Source organism: Astatotilapia calliptera, chromosome 18 (assembly GCF_964374335.1).
Source record: "Astatotilapia calliptera chromosome 18, fAstCal68.1, whole genome shotgun sequence".
Taxonomy (NCBI): Eukaryota; Metazoa; Chordata; class Actinopteri; order Cichliformes; family Cichlidae; genus Astatotilapia; species Astatotilapia calliptera.
This window is the reverse complement of record NC_137439.1, coordinates 30,339,187-30,348,852: the sequence shown is the minus strand read 5'-3', so window position 1 is coordinate 30,348,852 and position 9,666 is coordinate 30,339,187.

The following is a 9,666-nucleotide window of genomic DNA, read 5'->3' as shown; positions in this document are numbered from 1 at the left end:
GGACAAAAGCCCCACGAAGATTCGTTCACAGAAACCATCCACCATGTGAAGCAACAGTGCTGACCTCTTGCATACATAGCTTTTACAACATGAATATATACATATCTTGGCCTTGATAAAGCTACCCACAGTTACATTGAGGCCCAGTAATTAGCCCGGGGCTGTAAATTTGTGTAGAGACCTGTACATGTGCTTGTACATTACAAACAGATTTTTAATATATCCTTATTTGGGCTCGGGTCTCACAGTTGAATGAAGCGGTGCTATTTCTTTCACTGGAGCCTCCTTTCTCACATCTTACCGCTCCGTGGCCTTCCCCAACTCATACAGGAAAAACTGAGCATCAGCATCGCTACATTCTTCTGTCGATTCGCAGGTGCAGTCCCCCCTCACATCATCAAGAATTAATAATGTGACCTCCTCACAGCGTTCCTTGAAGTTTTGTAGCAAGCAACTGTATGAAGTTTGTCCCTCAGTTGTTGTTTTTTTAACACAGTGAGTACCAAAATCCTCCCCTTTACCACTTTTTCAACATTTGGTGACATTAACTTGCTAAATAAGACCTATTTCACCATGTCATATTATAATGTTGTATCATCTGCTGCCTTTAAAAAATAGTGACACAAGTTTAATTGTCTTGGAGTGTTCATTGATGCTTCAAACTAAAACAAAGCCTGTCAAAGTCGTGCTTCACGGCCTACCTGCCTGTGATTCAGCCCCTCAGTGGCCCAAAAAGAAAGCACACAAGAAGGCAGTTGACATCGAGATAGTATGTATCTGCCAACCCACTGCCCTCCGCTACCTCAGTAAGCTCCATATGGAACATCTCCTCCCTACAGTAATGCTCTCATGCTCCCTAAACTCAACACTTACACCCCAGATTGCAGTTTCCAGCCCCTCCGTGGTAATGTGCTCAGGATTACATTTTTAATCCCTAACTATACCCCTCGAGAGCCACTCCTTCGACCCAACAGTGGATCTCCATTAGCTGAAGCCTCCAGAGGAACGCTGTGGCTTCACCTTGCCCCAAGGCTCTGCTCCACTTTTTCATTTATTAGCAAAGGCCAGACAAAGACACTTGTCAGCATCCACATTCATGAACTCCCCACGCTTGCTCTCTCCCCACACATACACACACACATATTGAAGTGGGTTGGAGGTGGTGTGCTGTAGGCTTTCTTTGAAAGCCTCAAACAAATGAAAAAAACACCTCTATTTTTAATAGCAGCATATTTTTTTGAATAATAATAACAATAATGCTGAAGGGAAAATGTTACCTGCCAACAAGCCCACGCCTGGCACATTTTCCCCTAGCAAATCATGCAACGCATTCCTAATCAGAATTTGGACGCATGCTAAAGAACACAGTGTACAGATGTAGAGTGACAGGAACCTGAAAATGATTAAATTCCACTCTGACGCATGGTATCTTAAGTCCATCTAACACTGATAAATTTATCAACATCAGACAAAGCAAAATTTAAGTCCTGGTGACTCACACTTTTTTTCCTCTAAGTCTTTGTGTCCTCTCCATTGGTCCCCCCCCCAACACACACACACACACACACACACACACACACACACACACACACACACACACACACACACACACACACACACACACACACACCCTCCTGTCTCTCTTCCTCCTCCTCTCCAGCTGTTAAACCAATTAAATGTTCACAGAGGGTAGACTGCCCACTCTCCTGTTGAGAAAAATACATGCAATAAAAGCTCGCTCTGTGCAGAGCCATTGTGCAACAGCAAGGCCGCCATCTTTAATTATGGCCTACGCCCCCACCCTTCTCCTTGCTGAATAGGAGTGGGCTGTAGGTACAGACAGCCGCTGGCACTGGATCAGGTTTTTGTGTTTCGTGTTGAGCAAGCAGCTAAAAAGAGGTGAGCTGGTGGATGGTGCTGATCCTGGACCAGCTCGGGGGGTCAGGTTGCATCACAGAAGGCTTGATAGCTGTAGTTTGGTTGGAAACGTGTGTTTTAGAACACAGAGACAATTAGCTTGAAAAGTTTCAGAGAGAAGTATAATTGTATAGGTAGAATTATGCATTGTACGTGCCTCCTTATATCAATCCAGCCAACAAAACTGAGTCAGAAATTATAGCGCTTTGGGAATAGAGGAGATGATGGAGAGTGTGTGTGAGTGAGTGTGTGGGAGGGGAATGGACAGAATTGATGTAAGAGACTGAGAGAGAAGAGGGAAGGCTGTTAACCGTCAGTTTTATGACCGGCCACAAGAAAGGAGAGAAAGGGCATCAGTAAAAGCTTGGAGAAGCCTTAAAAAAAGGAAAAAAGATGTGATGGTGTGGTGGGGTTTGAAAGAGCGATACTATCAGAAAGAGAAAGGGAAATGGGGGTGTACAGAGACTCCTGCCCCTCCCAGTGCCCTGTGCCTTGAGGGGGGACCCAGGGCAGGACTAGGGAATGTGAGGCATGAGGAGGGGAACAAAGCAGACTACTGTCCCCCAGAGAGAAGCCTTGTTCTGGGGTGGGGAGGAGGGCACAAGAAGTCAGCCACTCTGTGTATGAATGGATGGATGGCTGACTGGCTATATGGATGGATGCTGGGTCTCTGGCTGGCAGGCTGGCTGGCCTGCTTGCCCACAGAGAAGGCATGTAAGCGAGCGAACCAGGGAAGGCCTTGGGAATGTAAGGCACGATATAGGAACAAAGCTGACTACTGTCCCCTGGAGTGAGGCCCTGTCCTGGGCTACAGGGCACAAGGAGTCAGCCTATATGGTTAGAGGCATGTCTGACAGTAATACTTGTGTGTGCGGTGGACCATTTAAGTACCCACATTATATTTTATGTAATTTAATTAGGAGTTAATATTCTAAATGAATCTTTAATGTGCAGAAACGGTTGGAGGTTCATAGATTGTGTGTATTTGTCTTACATTTATTGAACTTGGCCTATCTGCCTCTATTTTCCCAGCTGCATACTATTCAGAAATACTCATAAAGAAAATATGAGGCTTTTTAAAGAATTATTATTTAAGCACAGCACAGCAACGACTAGTGAATTGGCAGCAGGGGTAGGAGGTTTTTTCTAGAATAAAAGAGGCATACTGTCAAGACGACTGCAGGTTGCTGGTACAAGTGTGCTATTCAGCCCTGTATGTACTTTTACATTATTCAGCCTTACACTGAGTTTTCGGCTTTCAGTCATGCATTGAGTTCTGCGTTCACCCTCTCCGCACAGTACAGCTTGGCATTCATCTTTAGGCTTTCAGTCCTGCATTAAGTCTGTCACAGAGCTTTAACAGAGAGGCGAGATGCACAGAGTAGCTCCAGTCAACAGTATGTGTGCTTTGATGTGGCGAACAAAAGAGTTTTTATCTAAGAGTTTAACCAGCTATGTTCTCGGTAGTGTGAAATAGAAGAGAAACGGCATCCGAAAATGCTGGTCTTTGAGTGGGAACAAGTTCAGGGTAGCCACATGACAGGTCCTACCCAGCTGTGTCAGACACAGGTTGCTCTCCGAAGGTCATTCATCTACCGCAGGGCTCCTTCAAGTCACATCACTTTATTACTAAAGTAAATTTAAAGGTTGACTGAAGTCTTCTCGAAAATAAAAGTTCATGTGAGCTGATTTGAAAAGAACAAGATATGGCGTGTATAGCAGGACATAAAAGGCATTCATAGATCTTTAAAAGCTTTTGAGTTGAAACTTTTCATTTTGACTTTCAATTGTGAGAGCTCGTCTATTAATAGGAGAGGCCGATTCATAGCACCGGAGCAATAATAGCAAAGGCTTGGTGTTGCTTGCGAGCCAAGCAACACCAAGCCTTTGCTTGGTGCCTTTGCTAAAGGTCAGATCACCTCAAGGATGTGAGGGAATTCTTGGAGTTCAAAAACGTGGCAGAGTATGTTGGGGGGCTTGTGACCCATGTTCACAATAATATGAGTTAACTGGAAAACGCGAAGTAAAAAAAAATCTTTATCTCGACCTTCCATCAAGACCAGCTGAGAAAGATCTTTTCAAAAGTGTTCTTCGAAGTGGGTGTATTTGAAAACGGTCCTGTGTTGAGGTTTTGAACTAGAATAAAAGGGCCTTTCAAAGCTGACATGTAATATTATTGTCCTGGGATAAAGTGTCACAAGCCTGGCTAACTCTCGGGACCTTTCCTGCAATGGTTATGAGCAAAAAGCAATAAACCTTAAAGCAACTATAATTAGCAGTTTTATAATAATGTAAAAATAGTCAGACAGTGTGACAGGGATTATCTGTGCCGATGAATCTGCTGATTCGCTAACACCCAAATTTGCAGCAAAATTATGGAGCTCTTTTTCTTTAGCTGTTTATTCCCATGATTATTTTAGCTGGTATTTCATCACTTTCGGCCACAGCTGGCAGCTGTTTCCAATGCAAAACAAGATGAAAGGATCAAACCAGTTCACTACTAAACTAAACAGTCACAGTTAGGGACAAGCTGATGAAAATAACAATGCACATAACAGATAAAAACACCAAAAAACACAACATTTCCCTCATAAATAGGCAGAGACCAATGACTGTAGTAAACATGGTTCCAAACATGCCTCAGATGATAATATTGTAACACATGGAAAGACACGGAAATAAGTAAATGCTAAAAATTTATATTATCATGTTCATAAGTTTTTATTATTCCTAAGCAGCCCTCACCCCTTACCCACCTTTAAACTGATATGTATTTTTGGTATGTGTCAGCATGCTTGGATTACAAGAGAGAGTTATTTTTCATGACAGCGTTGTTCTTTGTAGCGCCACTGAAAGGTGAAGTAACCAGCATGCTTTCACCAATCAAGAGGCAGCAGTTAATGTGAATTTTTGTGAATGGAGACAGCAGCAGATCTGGAGTTAAGTTTCACTTATTTATCGCTGTTAATTACTGTATTTATCACAAACAGACTGTGTGTAACTTCACTCCAGTTGTACACTGAACACAGATTGATAGCAAACTGACTCTGTCTCATTGTTTCACCACTTTCTTAATCAGTGCTGGTGCCGTTGCTCAAAGAAAAAAAAGTACATTATTCATTATTTTTCACAAAAAGTAATTCAGTAGATCACTTAATTACCCACTTTAGAGACTTCAGAGTGATGGCCACTGTGCTGCAAGCCTGACTGCTCATCACTGCCTTTGTTACCTGCTGAAGTTCAGGCTCTGGCTGCTGGACTGGTGTTGCTATACACTATGCTTTAACATCATTCTGGGTTTTTGGCTAGCTTTGTGTTAGCATGCTGTCAGTGAAGATGTTTGAAAACAAGCAGAGTTGTTTTAGCAGAAATATGTAGTTGTTTCCGTCTTGAAATCTCACCGTCATACTCACATTGTTATGTGCAATAACAAGTATAGCCATGGGTGCACATAAGTGGTCTGCAGGTGCGCATGCGCTGTCAAAATAAAAGACGCGCACCAGATAAGAAGTTGCAACGCGTGTTTGCGTACATAAGATTTTTGTTTAGAACTCTCAGAGATGTAGAAGAAGCAAGCTCCTTTAAGCAATTACTTTGGTGTTCCTCCACCCTCAAAGAAATGTCAGGAGTCCGAACCGCAAAATATTGTCGGAAAACTGGTTGCAGGAAGAGAGCTGGCATTTGTTTGATGCCAACAAACATGTACGCAAACGTGCGTTGCAACTTCTTATCTGGTGTGCGTCTTTTATTTTGACACCGCATGTGCACCTGCGGACCACTTATGTGCACCCCTGAGTATAGCCCATATCTCCTTTCCTAAAAAACTGTAGATCCTTCCACTATTTTCCTCCTCCGTACATGTGAACTCACAAGTTCATTACACATGGCTGAATAGTTTTGGTCTTGCTGTGATCTCCAACCACAGTTTGGCCAAATGCATGGGGGCCCATCCCTGGCGCAGGGTGCGTCGAGCCACCTGGGGGCTCTTCAACTGGTGGGGGAGATTGTCACACCTTGCAGGAGCTTTCCTCTTCTCAGGAACTCTCTCTGCAGGAGGGGGAGATACAGGAGAGGTGGAGGAAGATCTCAGCCTGGGCGTCTATTGTCTCATGTAGTCTGGAAGATGAGTGGATGGTGGGGTGGGTGCAGTTTTCTCTGTGGTGGGGTTGGGTGGACTGTCGCGGGCTCTGTGGGGCCGGGGGGCGCTGCTGCGCTGGGTCCCGGTCTGGATGGGCCTGGGCCCCCTTTCCCTGGCGGGTCGCGGAGTATGGGAGTGCCTACTGGGGGCAGCGGGGGAGCTGGCTCAAGGGAGGGGTCACCTGCCCCTCCCTTCCTTCCCTCCCCATCTCCAGCTGCCTCCCTCTTCCCGCTCCACCACAACCACCCACACATGCAGGGCCTTGGAGTAGGGGTATGTCACCAGGGTGCAGAGGAGGCTACCCCCCCCCCCCCCCCTGTCCCCTTCTGGCTGCCTCTGCCTCAATTTTATCCCACAACTTAGGCATTCACATTACTCACACTCTCATTACACATACATATAGGATCTTGGGGGTGGGCACGATACACGGAGTCCAAATTACCATCAGGGTGTACACCTCACCCCTGGCGTCGTTGCCCACCTCTCAAGGTTAAATACACGTAGACATTGAGGGCTAGCAGGAGGGACCATGCGCTTACCTGCTGCTCTCTGGCAGGTAGCTCCATGCCCTCCTGGGTTTTAATTGCACCTTAGAACACACATGCATCAACACTACAATGAGTGGGTGGAGGGAGGTTTGGAGTCTTCTCTCACCCCCGTTCTCTGCGGCCTGCTGGAGCGGGGGGGGGCTAGGAGGAGTTGGCCGTCCGACTGCGGTCTGGAGTGTGGGGCCTCCCTGCTGCTGCGGAGTCGGGGCGGTCTGCCTCTCCCCAAAAGGGTAACACCACCTGGGTCTGGGTGCAGTTCCCCCCTCCAGGGGCAAGGGTACCTAGACCCGGTTTGTAGAGTACACTTGGGGAGTGTGATCGTGTGTACAGCGTCTCTTTATGTCTGTCTCCACGTTGGTTGAGTGTGGAGTAAGTGCATATGAGAGCATGAGGGTGGGAATGGATGTTTCTGTCTTTGTGTGCCTGTATGTCTGTGTCTATATGTCAGGTTGGGTATCAGACGCCACCTCTCTGGGGACATCTCAGGCCCTCCAAGGTTTGGAGGCCTATCTCCACCCACCACCACTTCCCCTGCCAGTGGCGGACTCCCTCAGGTATCGGTGCGTTGGTGGTTCTTTGTGTGTGGGGGTGGGCGTCCGGGTACACACCGGCTCACTCCTTGACGGCCGCTTATCGGGGCCTGGAGCCTGGGGCTCGCTCGGGCCACTTCGGAGGTGGGGTGCCCCCGGCCTTCGGCCTGGGGCTCGGTCACTCAGGCACGGCTGGCTGCCGGCGGAGCTCACGGGCGCGTCACTGCAACTCCCCCTGGCTTCTGCTCCGCGGCTGCTGAGTGAGCCCTCATCTGGGACTCTCCTCAGCTCTTACTGGGACAGTGGCGCAGCTGCCCCTCTGTTGGTCTTCCTTGGTCTCTTGTGTTCTGGGGGCCTCTGGATGTCTGGAGTTTTGATCTCCTCCATACCTGCTTCATACCCTGGAGGACGGGGCTGTGGCCCCCCCACACTCCCTAGCAGATCGTTACATGGAGAAACCTTTGGAATGCAAGCATGCTGATCCACACAGGTATGCACACAGGTGTACACACGGGTATTCACAGACGCGGACTACAGCTTTCTTGGCTGCTGCCTCAAAGCACATTGTGCGCTGTCTATCTTGCGTGCTGCACAATATCGTTTATTATTTAGTATCTACTGATATCTACTGCTAGCTAGTTTATTGTGATGGTGCTGTTTTTTTTTATTATGTTGCTCTTTGTTGTTTGCTTTCTCTTCTGTTTTTTTTCTCCATACAGGTGACCCAGGTGTTTTTTTTTTCTTTCTTCCCCCCATTCTCACAGTTTTCTTCTCTTCTTTGGTTTTCTTTCTCTCCCTCTCTTTCTTTCATTCTTTCTCCCTGTCCTGTCCCGTTTGTAGCAACTGAAAATAAAATAAATTCATAATTATAATAAAGGTCAATCAAATGGACCAATATGGCAAGGCCATGATGATCCACTTGGTAAAATAAATCCGCTTGGCATCTTTCTTGGCGTTAGGACAACAATTCTGATGGCTAAAGATCCAAACGGGACAAAAAAAAAAAAAAAAGACAGAACACCTTTGGTTATGTTTTACAAATGTGTTTGCATTTTTTGTCAGTTGCATGAACATATAGCTGACAAATTCATCTTGAAGAATGTCATGTTTGCGTTGGTCAGGTATTATGCAATAAGTGAATTTTGGAAGATTCTCTTAGAACTAGACACGGATTTTCCAAATTGGTGTGGCGTTAATCAACACTATCATCAAGAACAGCAGGAAATGGCTGGATTTTGTGACATATGCTATAACAAAGTGCTTTTGGAAAGAAGTGCAGTTGATACTAATTTGATATGTAGACAGAACTACGTGGGTTTCTTCATTATCAGGTAGGACCAACCAGATTTCACCAACACAGAGGGAAATTCCAGCAAAATACCAGGGTTACCACAGTTGTTTCAGGTAATTCTGGGTTATTAACACCTAGGTTGCCAATCACATTGTGGTATGTCACCCATTCATTATCCTTTCCTGAGTACTTTCGCTCTCTGGTTGTTGCTAGTTTTTCTTATTGTCTCAATCCCATCTCATCCAAACTAAATTAGTTTTTCTTTTTCTGCATCTTGTTATTCAGTTCTGTAAAACACTGTGATTTCAGCAGTTGCAATTGAAACTGGAACTGAGGTAAGATAGAAACAGTTCATTGGCAGCAAACAGAAAATCTTGTTGAAGAGACTGAAAAAGAAACACAAACATATTTGGATCCACCTTGCTTTAAGTTTACTAGTTAGGGTTAATCTCAGGAATACAAAGGTCAATCAAATGGACCGATATGGCAAGGCCATGATGATCCACTTGGTAAAATAAATCCGCTTGGCATCTTTCTTGGCCTTAAGACAACAATTCTGATGGGTAAAGATCCAAACGGGACACAAAAAAGAAAAAAAAAAGGAATACAAAGGGTGCTTTATGTTCTGCCAAAAGTAGCCATGACAACAAACCATCCAATGTTGGTTTTGCTGTTTGTGATATATGCATGTGTGTGTGTGTGTGTGTGTGTGTAATGTAGCCTCCCTTCAAAAATTCTACACAAATCCTACAAAGAAAAAAATAAAAATTGTTTGATTCTTTGTGTCTTAGGGGATCCAAGTAAACCTTAATGTGAAGCCATTTTTATAGCAGGGATGAAATTTCGCTTCTCTGGAGTCAATGTAGAAATAATACAAAGGACAAAAACTTATGCAAAGTAGCCTGAAAGGGTTAAATCCTGTGAGGCTACCCAAATTTCAACGTGCCCAAGCTGATACCAGGTATTTATGTTCTAGAATCAATTCTCATAGAAAAGAATATCAATATTTTAGTCATTTTGGATCAATTTGTAGTTTGTCATTTCCAGGAACACAGTGGAGAGTAACTATACTACTACTATACTACTACTACTACTACTACTACTACTGAGACTGTCTAAATGATTGGTAGGAACTACTTCTTCTTTCGCCTGCCATGGGGATATATGAAATGTATAAATACGTCACGTGTGCTCACTCACTTAGTTGAGCTATTTCAGCTACATAAACAGCTAAGACGCAGT